The sequence below is a fragment of the Stenella coeruleoalba genome, assembly GCF_951394435.1.
Source record: "Stenella coeruleoalba genome assembly, contig: scaffold_58, whole genome shotgun sequence".
Classification (NCBI taxonomy): domain Eukaryota; kingdom Metazoa; phylum Chordata; class Mammalia; order Artiodactyla; family Delphinidae; genus Stenella; species Stenella coeruleoalba.
Window position 1 is genome coordinate 128,541 of NW_027645882.1, and position 14,204 is coordinate 142,744.

The 14,204-nt window shown below is 43.9% G+C and overlaps 1 long non-coding RNA gene across 4 annotated transcripts in view; it reads right to left on the reverse strand.

Moving 5' to 3' along the window:
* Window positions 1-14,204, reverse strand: part of LOC307181492 — a 2,017,432-nt gene that overhangs the window by 115,242 nt on the left and 1,887,986 nt on the right. Inside the window, exon 8 of one of the 4 annotated variants that reach the window (XR_013826907.1) lies at window positions 12,380-12,447. The exons of the other annotated variants lie outside the window; for them this stretch is intronic. This is a non-coding gene — a long non-coding RNA (uncharacterized lncRNA). Of the gene's footprint in view, window positions 1-12,379; window positions 12,448-14,204 lie in introns of those variants that run through there. 4 annotated transcript variants of the gene reach the window in all.

Genomic DNA, 14,204 nt, shown 5'->3' on the forward strand with positions numbered 1-14,204 from the left:
AATGAGCACAGATAAAGTTCCTTAAGTCAAATATGGAATAGACAAGAGCTACTCCTTGCTCAACGAAATGGACTCAACACTGCATATTAAACGCCTAAGAATGTACCTGACTAGTAAGTTTCGTAAAACCTATGGATTGCTATGTCTCCAAAAGAGAATCAAGCATGTGTACAGGGGCATAAACACAGCAGTGATAGGATTGGAGAGGTTCGGTGAGCAAATGAAGACCCTTTGAAGTCATATTGCATGGTACCCATTCCACGGGTCTCAACTCTCCAGGTTTAAGGTATTCTTCCTTCAGCTAAAACATGCATGTGGAACCCAAGTATGATCAACCATGTGAACGGAAGACGTGTTCAAATATGTCTCAGTTTTCCTCCCCTGGTACTCGGGTGCAACATTCCAGACGCTTTACTAACACTCTCCCCACTTGGAGAGTCAGCGCCTTTAACCTCCTGTTTGGCCCAGGTTGCAATTTCTGCGGAAGATGAACAGGAATAGTGAGAACCAATGAGAGGCTAGCTGGAAGTGTCTGGACGGGCAAATTTAACTCTCATTTCCCACCAGGAATAGGAAATAACCAAAGGCTCAGCGTGCCGTACCGGAACCAGATTAGGGCCTGAAGCCATCCTGCGGTGTTACGGCCAGCTCAAAAGAAAGCGAGTTGAAGAAAGGAGCTCAGGGGCACTGTAATTCACAAACCTGCAGAGTTATAAATGACAGCTATCGTCCAAAAATATACTGAAGTAAGGCTGCCAAGAGGACTTGAAAGCGGGGCAGAATTGCAGGAAACCGATTTCAGGAGGTAGACTGGAATTGCATTGAAAGCATAGGAAAAGAGGCAGAACGTCCACAATGATGCACTTGGCCAAAAAGGGCGTATGCGTTTTTTCCTGAATATATTCAGGAAAAAACGCATACGCCCTTTTTGGCCAACCAAGCAAGCTTGCAAAGGAAATCTGCACTGCAATGAAGTCTCACTTCACCCCGGTCAAAAGGGCCATCTGAAAAAAGTGTAAAATCCAGAAAGGCAGGACAGGCCATGGAGAACTGGGAGCCTTGTTATGCTGATGGGTGGGATGTAAATTGCCAACAACCACTCGGGAGAAGTGTATGGTGTTTCCTGAAACATCTAAAAAACAAAGCAACAGAACCTAGGGCACTTCCACTTATGGTCCTATAGCTTAGGGAAATTAAAATCAAAAATACACAGCCACCCCAAAGTTTGGAACGGCTCTGTTTACAAGAACCTCATTTACAGTACAAGTTCAACATCGCAGAAAGTGAAAAATGGATAAAGAAGTTGTGGTATTTACTTACAAAGCAATATCACTCAGCAATGAAATCTGTGTCATCAGGTCCTTAGCAGCACAATGAGTGGATTCAGGTATGATGATTCTAACTGAAATAAGTCACACAGAAAAAGAAACATCATAAGATATCAGTAATACACGGAATGTAAACTTGGCTACACAGGAACTGAATTACAGAACAGAACAGGGTCTCAAATTTAGAAAACCAACTTATGCTTGCTTAAGGGTAAAGGTGAGTTGGGGTGCTGCATAAAACCAGAGATTGAAATGAGCACAGATAAAGTTCCTTAGGCCAAATATGGAATAGACAAGAGCTACTCCTTGCTCAACGAAATGGACTCAACACCGCATATTAAACGCCTAAGAATGTACCTGACTAGTAAGTATCGTAAAACCTATAGATTGCTATGTCTCCGAAAGAGAATCAAGCATGTGTACAGGGGCATAAACGCAGCAGTGATAGGATTGGAGAGGTTCGGTGAGCAAATGAAGACCCTTTGAAGTCATATTGCATGGTACCCATTCCACGGGTTTCAACTACCCAGGTTTTAGGTATTCTTCCTTCAGCTAAAACATGCATGTGGAACCCAAGTATGATCAACCATGTGATCGGGAGACGTGTTCAAATATGTCTCAGTTTTCCTCCCCTGGTACTCGGGTGCAACATTCCAGACGCTTTACTAACACTCTCCCCACTTGGAGAGTCAGCGCCTTTAACCTCCTGTTTGGCCCAGTTTGCGATTTCTGCGGAAGATGAACAGGAATAGCGAGAACCAATGAGAGGCTAGCTGGAGGTGTCTGGACGGGCAAATTTAACTCTCATTTCCCACCAGGAGGAGGAAATAACCAAAGGCTCAGCATGCAGGGCCGGAACCAGATTAGGGCCTGAAGCCATCCTGCGGTGTTGCGGCCAGGTCACAAGAAAGCGAGTTGAAGAAAGGAGCTCAGGGGAACTGTAATTCACAAACCTGCAGAGTTATAAATGACAGCTATCGTCCAAAAATAGACTGAAGTAAGGCTGCCAAGAGGACTTGAAAGCGGGGCAGAATTGCAGGAAACCGATTTCAGGAGGTAGACTGGAATTGCATTGAAAGCATAGGAAAAGAGGCAGAACGTCCACAATGATGCACTTGGCCAAAAAGGGCGTATGCGTTTTTTCCTGAATATATTCAGGAAAAAACGCATACGCCCTTTTTGGCCAACCAAGCAAGCTTGCAAAGGAAATCTGCACTACAATGAAGTCTCACTTCCCCCGGGTCAAAAGGGCCATCTGAAAAAAGTGTAAAATCCAGAAAGGCAGGACAGGCCATGGAGAACTGGGAGCCTTGTTATGCTGATGGGCGGGATGTAAATTGCCAACAACCACTCGGGAGAAGTGTATGGTGTTTCCTGAAACATCTAAAAAACAAAGCAACAGAACCTAGGGCACCTCCACTTAGGGTCCTATAGCTTAGGGAAATTAAAATCAAAAAGACACAGCCACCCCAAAGTTTGGGATGCCTCTGTTTACAAGAACCTCGTTTACAGTACAAGTTCAACATCGCAGAAAGTGAAAAATGGATAAAGAAGTTGTGGTATTTACTTACAAAGCAATATCACTCAGCAATGAAATCTGTGTCATCAGGCCCTTAGCAGCACAATGAGTGGATTCAAGTATGATGATTCTAACTGAAGTAAGTCACACAGAAAAAGAAACATCATAAGATATCAGTAATACACGGAATGTAAACTTGGCTACACAGGAACTGAATTACAGAACAGAACAGGGTCTCAAATTTAGAAAACCAACTTATGCTTGCTTAAGGGTAAAGGTGAGTTGGGGTGCTGCATAAAACCAGAGATTGAAATGAGCACAGATAAAGTTCCTTAAGTCAAATATGGAATAGACAAGAGCTACTCCTTGCTCAACGAAATGGACTCAACACCGCATATTAAACGCCTAAGAATGTACCTGACTAGTAAGTATCTTAAAACCTATGGATTGCTATGTCTCCGAAAGAGAATCAAGCATGTGTACAGGGGCATAAACGCAGCAGTGATAGGATTGGAGAGGTTCGGTGAGCAAATGAAGACCCTTTGAAGTCATATTGCATGGTACCCATTCCACGGGTCTCAACTCTCCAGGTTTAAGGTATTCTTCCTTCAGCTAAAACATGCATGTGGAACCCAAGTATGATCAACCATGTGAACGGGAGACGTGTTCAAATATGTCTCAATTTTCCTCCCCTGGTACTCGGGTGCAACATTCCAGACTCTTTACTAACACTCTCCACACTTGGAGCGTCAGCGCCTTTAACCTCCTGTTTGGCCCAGTTTGCAATTTCTGCGGAAGATGAACAGGAATAGCGAGAACCAATGAGAGGCTAGCTGGAGGTGTCTGGACGGGCAAATTTAACTCTCATTTCCCACCAGGAAGAAGAAATAACCAAAGGCTCAGCGTGCCGTACCGGAACCAGATTAGGGCCTGAAGCCATCCTGCGGTGTTGCGGCCAGCTCAAAAGAAACCGAGTTGAAGAAAGGAGCTCAGGGGCACTGTAATTCACAAACCTGCAGAGTTATAAATGACAGCTATCGTCCAAAAATAGACTGAAGTAAGGCTGCCAAGAGGACTTGAAAGCGGGGCAGAATTGCAGGAAATCGATTTCAGGAGGTAGACTGGAATTGCATTGAAAGCATAGGAAAAGAGGCAGAACGTCCACAATGATGCACTTGGCCAAAAAGGGCGTATGCGTTCTTTCCTGAATATATTCAGGAAAAAACGCATACGCCCTTTTTGGCCAACCAAGCAAGCTTGCAAAGGAAATCTGCACTACAATGAAGTCTCACTTCCCCCCGGTCAAAAGGGCCATCTGAAAAAAGTGTAAAATCCAGAAAGGCAGGACAGGCCATGGAGAACTGGGAGCCTTGTTATGCTGATGGGCGGGATGTAAATTGCCAACAACCACTCGGGAGAAGTGTATGGTGTTTCCTGAAACATCTAAAAAACAAAGCAACAGAACCTAGGGCACTTCCACTTATGGTCCTATAGCTTAGGGAAATTAAAATCAAAAAGACACAGCCACCCCAAAGTTTTGAGCAGCTCTGTTTACAAGAACCTCGTTTACAGTACAAGTTCAACATCGCAGAAAGTGAAAAATGGATAAAGAAGTTGTGGTATTTACTTACAAAGCAATATCACTCAGCAATGAAATCTGTGTCATCAGGCCCTTAGCAGCACAATGAGTGGATTCAGGTATGATGATTCTAACTGAAATAAGTCACACAGAAAAAGAAACATCATAAGATATCAGTAATACACGGAATGTAAACTTGGCTACACAGGAACTGAATTACAGAACAGAACAGGGTCTCAAATTTAGAAAACCAACTTATTCTTGCTTAAGGGTAAAGGTGAGTTGGGGTGCTGCATAAAACCAGAGATTGAAATGAGCACAGATAAAGTTCCTTAAGCCAAATATGGAATAGACAAGAGCTACTCCTTGCTCAACGAAATGGACTCAACACCGCATATTAAACGCCTAAGGATGTACCTGACTAGTAAGTATCTTAAAACCTATGGATTGCTATGTCTCCGAAAGAGAATCAAGCATGTGTACAGGGGCATAAACGCAGCAGTGATAGGATTGGAGAGGTTCAGTGAGCAAATGAAGACCCTTTGAAGTCATATTGCATGGTACCCATTCCACGGGTTTCAACTACCCAGGTTTAAGGTATTCTTCCTTCAGCTAAAACATGCATGTGGAACCTAGAGTATGATCAACCATGTGATCGGGAGACGTGTTCAAATATGTCTCAGTTTTCGTACTCTGGTACTCGGGTGCAACATTCCAGACGCTTTACTAACACTCTCCCCACTTGGAGAGTCAGTCCCTTTAACCTCCTGTTTGGCCCAGTTTGCAATTTCTGCGGAAGATGAACAGGAATAGCGAGAACCAATGAGAGGCTAGCTGGAGGTGTCTGGACGGGCAAATTTAACTCTCATTTCCCACCAGGAAGAGGAATTAACCAAAGGCTCAGCATGCCGGGCCGGAACCAGATTAGGGCCTGAAGCCATCCTGCGGTGTTGCGGCCAGGTCACAAGAAAGCGAGTTGAAGAAAGGAGCTCAGGGGCACTGTAATTCACAAACCTGCAGAGTTATAAATGACAGCTATCGTCCAAAAACAGACTGAAGTAAGGCTGCCAAGAGGACTTGAAAGCGGGGCAGAATTGCAGGAAACCGATTTCAGGAGGTAGACTGGAATTGCATTGAAAGCATAGGAAAAGAGGCAGAACGTCCACAATGATGCACTTGGCTAAAAAGGGCGTATGCGTTTTTTCCTGAATATATTCAGGAAAAAACGCATACGCCCTTTTTGGCCAACCAAGCAAGCTTGCAAAGGAAATCTGCACTACACTGAAGTCTCACTTCCCCCCGTCAAAAGGGCCATCTGAAAAAAGTGTAAAATCCAGAAAGGCAACAGGCCATTGAGAACTGGGAGCCTTGTTATGCTGATGGGTGGGATGTAAGTTGCCAACAGACACTTGGGAGAAGTGTATGGTGTTTCCTGAATCATCTAAAAAACAAAGCAACAGAGCCTAGGGCACTGCCACTTATGGTCCTATAGCTTAGGGAAATTAAAATAAAAAAGACACAGCCACCCCAAAGTTTGGGATGCCTCTGTTTACAAGAACCTCGTTTACAGTACAAGTTCAACATCGCAGAAAGTGAAAAATGGATAAAGAAGTTGTGGTATTTACTTACAAAGCAATATCACTCAGCAATGAAATCTGTGTCACAAGGCCCTTAGCAGCACAATGAGTGGATTCAGGTATGATGATTCTAACTGAAATAAGTCACACAGAAAAAGAAACATCATAAGATATCAGTAATACACGGAATGTAAACTTGGCTACACAGGAACTGAATTACAGAACAGAACAGGGTCTCAAATTTAGAAAACCAACTTATGCTTGCTTAAGGGTAAAGGTGAGTTGGGGTGCTGCATAAAACCAGAGATTGAAATGAGCACAGATAAAGTTCCTTAAGTCAAATATGGAATAGACAAGAGCTACTCCTTGCTCAACGAAATGGACTCAACACCGCATATTAAACGCCTAAGAATGTACCTGACTAGTAAGTATCGTAAAACCTATGGATTGCTATGTCTCCAAAAGAGAATCAAGCATGTGTACAGGGGCATAAACGCAGCAGTGATAGGATTGGAGAGGTTCGGTGAGCAAATGAAGACCCTTTGAAGTCATATTGCATGGTACCCATTACACGGGTCTCAACTCTCCAGGTTTAAGGTATTCTTCCTTCAGCTAAAACATGCATGTGGAACCCAGAGTATGATCAACCATGTGAACGGGAGACGTGTTCAAATATGTCTCAGTTTTCCTCCCCTGGTACTCGGGTGCAACATTCCAGACGCTTTACTAACACTCTCCCCACTTGGAGAGTCAGCGCCTTTAACCTCCTGTTTGGCACAGTTTGCAATTTCTGCGGAAGATGAACAGGAATAGCGAGAACCAATGAGAGGCTAGCTGGAGGTGTCTGGACGGGCAAATTTAACTCTCATTTCCCACCAGGAAGAAGAAATAACCAAAGGCTCAGCATGCTGTACCGGAACCAGATTAGGGCCTGAAGCCATCCTGCGGTGTTGCGGCCAGCTCAAAAGAAACCGAGTTGAAGAAAGGAGCTCAGGGGCACTGTAATTCACAAACCTGCAGAGTTATAAATGACAGCTATCGTCCAAAAATAGACTGAAGTAAGGCTGCCAAGAGGACTTGAAAGCGGGGCAGAATTGCAGGAAATCGATTTCAGGAGGTAGACTGGAATTGCATTGAAAGCATAGGAAAAGAGGCAGAACGTCCACAATGATGCACTTGGCCAAAAAGGGCGTATGCGTTTTTTCCTGAATATATTCAGGAAAAAACGCATACGCCCTTTTTGGCCAACCAAGCAAGCTTGCAAAGGAAATCTGCACTACAATGAAGTCTCACTTCCCCCCGGTCAAAAGGGCCATCTGAAAAAAGTGTAAAATCCAGAAAGGCAGGACAGGCCATGGAGAACTGGGAGCCTTGTTATGCTGATGGGCGGGATGTAAATTGCCAACAACCACTAGGGAGAAGTGTATGGTGTTTCCTGAAACATCTAAAAAACAAAGCAACAGAACCTAGGGCACTTCCACTTATGGTCCTATAGCTTAGGGAAATTAAAATCAAAAAGACACAGCCACCCCAAAGTTTGGAACGGCTCTGTTTACAAGAACCTCGTTTACAGTACAAGTTCAACATCGCAGAAAGTGAAAAATTGATAAAGAAGTTGTGGTATTTACTTACAAAGCAATATCACTCAGCAATGAAATCTGTGTCATCAGGCCCTTAGCAGCACAATGAGTGGATTCAGGTATGATGATTCTAACTGAAATAAGTCACACAGAAAAAGAAACATCATAAGATATCAGTAATACACGGAATGGAAACTTGGCTACACAGGAACTGAATTACAGAACAGAACAGGGTCTCAAATTTAGAAAACCAACTTATGCTTGCTTAAGGGGAAAGGTGAGTTGGGGTGCTGCATAAAACCAGAGATTGAAATGAGCACAGATAAAGTTCCTTAAGCCAAATATGGAATAGACAAGAGCTACTCCTTGCTCAACGAAATGGACTCAACACCGCATATTAAACGCCTAAGAATGTACCTGACTAGTAAGTATCTTAAAACCTATGGATTGCTATGTCTCCGAAAGAGAATCAAGCATGTGTACAGGGGCATAAACGCAGCAGTGATAGGATTGGAGAGGTTCGGTGAGCAAATGAAGACCCTTTGAAGTCATATTGCATGGTACCCATTCCACGGGTTTCAACTACCCAGGTTTAAGGTATTCTTCCTTCAGCTAAAACATGCATGTGGAACCTAGAGTATGATCAACCATGTGATCGGGAGACATGTTCAAATATGTCTCAGTTTTCGTACTCTGGTACTCGGGTGCAACATTCCAGACGCTTTACTAACACTCTCCCCACTTGGAGAGTCAGTCCCTTTAACCTCCTGTTTGGCCCAGTTTGCAATTTCTGCGGAAGATGAACAGGAATAGCGAGAACCAATGAGAGGCTAGCTGGAGGTGTCTGGACGGGCAAATTTAACTCTCATTTCCCACCAGGAAGAGGAATTAACCAAAGGCTCAGCATGCCGGGCCGGAACCAGATTAGGGCCTGAAGCCATCCTGCGGTGTTGCGGCCAGGTCACAAGAAAGCGAGTTGAAGAAAGGAGCTCAGGGGCACTGTAATTCACAAACCTGCAGAGTTATAAATGACAGCTATCGTCCAAAAATAGACTGAAGTAAGGCTGCCAAGAGGACTTGAAAGCGGGGCAGAATTGCAGGAAACCGATTTCAGGAGGTAGACTGGAATTGCATTGAAAGCATAGGAAAAGAGGCAGAACGTCCACAATGATGCACTTGGCCAAAAAGGGCGTATGCGTTTTTTCCTGAATATATTCAGGAAAAAACGCATACGCCCTTTTTGGCCAACCAAGCAAGCTTGCAAAGGAAATCTGCACTACAATGAAGTCTCACTTCCCCCCGGTCAAAAGGGCCATCTGAAAAAAGTGTAAAATCCAGAAAGGCAACAGGCCATTGAGAACTGGGAGCCTTGTTATGCTGATGGGTGGGATGTAAATTGCCAACAGACACTTGGGAGAAGTGTATGGTGTTTCCTGAAACATCTAAAAAACAAAGCAACAGAGCCTAGGGCACTGCCACTTATGGTCCTATAGCTTAGGGAAATTAAAATCAAAAAGACACAGCCACCCCAAAGTTTGGGACGCCTCTGTTTACAAGAACCTCGTTTACAGTACAAGTTCAACATCGCAGAAAGTGAAAAATGGATAAAGAAGTTGTGGTATTTACTTACAATGCAATATCACTCAGCAATGCAATCTATGTCATCAGGCCCTTAGCATCACAATGAGTGGATTCAGGTATGATGATTCTAACTGAAATAAGTCACACAGAAAAAGAAACATCATAAGATATCAGTAATACACGGAATGTAAACTTGGCTACACAGGAACTGAATTACAGAACAGAACAGGGTCTCAAATTTAGAAAACCAACTTATGCTTGCTTAAGGGGAAAGGTGAGTTGGGGTGCTGCATAAAACCAGAGATTGAAATGAGCACAGATAAAGTTCCTTAGGCCAAATATGGAATAGACAAGAGCTACTACTTGCTCAACGAAATGGACTCAACACCGCATATTAAACGCCTAAGAATGTACCTGACTAGTAAGTATCGTAAAACCTATGGATTGCTATGTCTCCGAAAGAGAATCAAGCATGTGTACAGGGGCATAAACGCAGCAGTGATAGGATTGGAGAGGTTCGGTGAGCAAATGAAGACCCTTTGAAGTCATATTGCATGGTACCCATTACACGGGTCTCAACTCTCCAGGTTTAAGGTATTCTTCCTTCAGCTAAAACATGCATGTGGAACCCAAGTATGATCAACCATGTGAACGGGAGACGTGTTCAAATATGTCTCAGTTTTCCTCCCCTGGTCCTCGGGTGCAACATTCCAGACGCTTTACTAACACTCTCCCCACTTGGAGAGTCAGTCCCTTTAACCTCCTGTTTGGCCCAGTTTGCAATTTCTGCGGAAGATGAACAGGAATAGCGAGAACCAATGGAGACTAGCTGGAGGTGTCTGGACGGGCAAATTTAACTCTCATTTCCTACCAGGAAGAGGAATTAACCAAAGGCTCAGCGTGCCATGCCAGAACCAGATTAGGGCCTGAAGCCATCCTGCCGTGTCGCGGCCAGGTCACAAGAAAGCGAGTTGAAGAAAGGAGCTCAGGGGCACTGTAATTAACAAACATGCAGAGTTATAAATGACAGCTATCGTCCAAAAATAGACTGAAGTAAGGCTGCCAAGAGGACTTGAAAGCGGGGCAGAATTGCAGGAAACCGATTTCAGGAGGTAGACTGGAATTGCATTGAAAGCATAGGAAAAGAGTCAGAACGTCCACAATGATGCACTTGGCCAAAAAGGGCGTATGCGTTTTTTCCTGAATATATTCAGGAAAAAACGCATACGCCCTTTTTGGCCAACCAAGCAAGCTTGCAAAGGAAATCTGCACTACAATGAAGTCTCACTTCCCCCCGGTCAAAAGGGCCATCTGAAAAAAGTGTAAAATCCAGAAAGGCAGGACAGGCCATGGAGAACTGGGAGCCTTGTTATGCTGATGGGCGGGATGTAAATTGCCAACAACCACTCGGGAGAAGTGTATGGTGTTTCCTGAAACATCTAAAAAACAAAGCAACAGAACCTAGGGCACTTCCACTTATGGTCCTATAGCTTCGGGAAATTAAAATCAAAAAGACACAGCCACCCCAAAGTTTGGAACGGCTCTGTTTACAAGAACCTCGTTTACAGTACAAGTTCAACATCGCAGAAAGTGAAAAATGGATAAAGAAGTTGTGGTATTTACTTACAAAGCAATATCACTCAGCAATGAAATCTGTGTCATCAGGCCCTTAGCAGCACAATGAGTGGATTCAGGTACGATGATTCTAACTGAAGTAAGTCACACAGAAAAAGAAACATCATAAGATATCAGTAATACACGGAATGTAAACTTGGCTACACAGGAACTGAATTACAGAACAGAACAGGGTCTCAAATTTAGAAAACCAACTTATGCTTGCTTAAGGGTAAAGGTGAGTTGGGGTGCTGCATAAAACCAGAGATTGAAATGAGCACAGATAAAGTTCCTTAAGTCAAATATGGAATAGACAAGAGCTACTCCTTGCTCAACGAAATGGACTCAACACCGCATATTAAACGCCTAAGAATGTACCTGACTAGTAAGTATCTTAAAACCTATGGATTGCTATGTCTCCGAAAGAGAATCAAGCATGTGTACAGGGGCATAAACGCAGCAGTGATAGGATTGGAGAGGTTCGGTGAGCAAATGAAGACCCTTTGAAGTCATATTGCATGGTACCCATTACACGGGTCTCAACTCTCCAGGTTTAAGGTATTCTTCCTTCAGCTAAAACATGCATGTGGAACCCAAGTATGATCAACCATGTGAACGGGAGACGTGTTCAAATATGTCTCAGTTTTCCTCCCCTGGTACTCGGGTGCAACATTCCAGACGCTTTACTAACACTCTCCCGACTTGGAGAGTCAGCGCCTTTAACCTCCCGCTTGGCCCAGTTTGCAATTTCTGCGGAAGATGAACAGGAATAGCGAGAACCAATGGAGACTAGCTGGAGGTGTCTGGACGGGCAAATTTAACTCTCATTTCCTACCAGGAAGAGGAATTAACCAAAGGCTCAGCGTGCCATGCCAGAACCAGATTAGGGCCTGAAGCCATCCTGCCGTGTCGCGGCCAGGTCACAAGAAAGCGAGTTGAAGAAAGGAGCTCAGGGGCACTGTAATTAACAAACATGCAGAGTTATAAATGACAGCTATCGTCCAAAAATAGACTGAAGTAAGGCTGCCAAGAGGACTTGAAAGCGGGGCAGAATTGCAGGAAACCGATTTCAGGAGGTAGACTGGAATTGCATTGAAAGCATAGGAAAAGAGTCAGAACGTCCACAATGATGCACTTGGCCAAAAAGGGCGTATGCGTTTTTTCCTGAATATATTCAGGAAAAAACGCATACGCCCTTTTTGGCCAACCAAGCAAGCTTGCAAAGAAATCTGCACTACAATGAAGTCTCACTTCCCCCCGGTCAAAAGGGCCATCTGAAAAAAGTGTAAAATCCAGAAAGGCAGGACCAGGCCATGGAGAACTGGGAGCCTTGTTATGCTGATGGGCGGGATGTAAATTGCCAACAACCACTCGGGAGAAGTGTATGGTGTTTCCTGAAACATCTAAAAAACAAAGCAACAGAGCCTAGGGCACTTCCACTTATGGTCCTATAGCTTAGGGAAATTAAAATCAAAAAGACACAGCCACCCCAAAGTTTGGCATGCCTCCGTTTACAAGAACCTCGTTTACCGTACAAGTTCAATATCACAGAAAGTGAAAAATGGATAAAGAACTTGTGGTACTTACGTACAATGCAGTATCACTCAGCAATGAAATCTATGTCATCAGGCCCGTAGCAGCATAATGAGTGGATTCAGGTATGATGATTCTAACTGAAATAAGTCACACAGAAAAAGAAACATCATAAGATATCACTAATACACGGAATGTAAACTTGGCTACACAGGAACTGAATTACAGAACAGAACAGGGTCTCAAATTTAGAAAACCAACATATGCTTGCTTAAGGGGAAAGGTGAGTTGGGGTGCTGCATAAAACCAGAGATTGAAATGAGCACAGATAAAGTTCCTTAAGCCAAATATGGAATAGACAAGAGCTACTCCTTGCTCAACGAAATGGACTCAACACCCCATATTAAACGCCTAAGAATGTACCTGACTAGTAAGTATCTTAAAACCTATGGATTGCTATGTCTCCGAAAGAGAATCAAGCATGTGTACAGGGGCATAAACGCAGCAGTGATAGGATTGGAGAGGTTCGGTGAGCAAATGAAGACCCTTTGAAGTCATATTGCATGGTACCCATTCCACGGGTTTCAACTACCCAGGTTTAAGGTATTCTTCCTTCAGCTAAAACATGCATGTGGAACCCAGAGTATGATCAACCATGTGATCGGGAGACGTGTTCAAATATGTCTCAGTTTTCCTCCCCTGGTACTCGGGTGCAACATTCCAGACGCTTTACTAACACTCTCCCCACTTGGAGAGTCAGTCCCTTTAACCTCCTGTTTGGCCCAGTTTGCAATTTCTGCGGAAGATGAACAGGAATAGCGAGAACCAATGAGAGGCTAGCTGGAGGTGTCTGGACGGGCAAATTTAACTCTCATTTCCCACCAGGAAGAAGAAATAACCAAAGTCTCAGCGTGCTGTACCGGAACCAGATTAGGGCCTGAAGCCATCCTGCGGTGTTGCGGCCAGGTCACAAGAAAGCGAGTTGAAGAAAGGAGCTCAGGGGCACTGTAATTCACAAACCTGCAGAGTTATAAATGACAGCTATCGTCCAAAAATAGACTGAAGTAAGGCTGCCAAGAGGACTTGAAAGCGGGGCAGAATTGCAGGAAATCGATTTCAGGAGGTAGACTGGAATTGCATTGAAAGCATAGGAAAAGAGGCAGAACGTCCACAATGATGCACTTGGCCAAAAAGTGCGTATGCGTTTTTTCCTGAATATATTCAGGAAAAAACGCATACGCCCTTTTTGGCCAACCAAGCAAGCTTGCAAAGGAAATCTGCACTACACTGAAGTCTCACTTCCCCCCGGTCAAAAGGGCCATCTGAAAAAAGTGTAAAATCCAGAAAGGCAGGACAGGCCATGGAGAACTGGGAGCCTTGTTATGCTGATGGGCGGGATGTAAATTGCCAACAGACACTCGGGAGAAGTGTATGGTGTTTCCTGAAACATCTAAAAAACAAAGCAACAGAGCCTAGAGCACTGCCACTTATGGTCCTATAGCTTAGGGAAATTAAAATCAAAAAGACACAGCCACCCCAAAGTTTGGGACGCCTCTGTTTACAAGAACCTCGTTTACAGTACAAGTTCAACATCGCAGAAAGTGAAAAATGGATAAAGAAGTTGTGGTATTTACTTACAAAGCAATATCACTCAGCAATGAAATCTGTGTCACGAGGCCCTTAGCAGCACAATGAGTGGATTCAGGTATGATGATTCTAACTGAAATAAGTCACACAGAAAAAGAAACATCATAAGATATCACTAATACACGGAATGTAAACTTGGCTACACAGGAACTGCATTCCAAAACAGAACAGGGTCTCAAATTTAGAAAACCAACTTATGCTTGCTTAAGGGTAAAGGTGAGTTGGGGTGCTGCATAAAACCAGAGA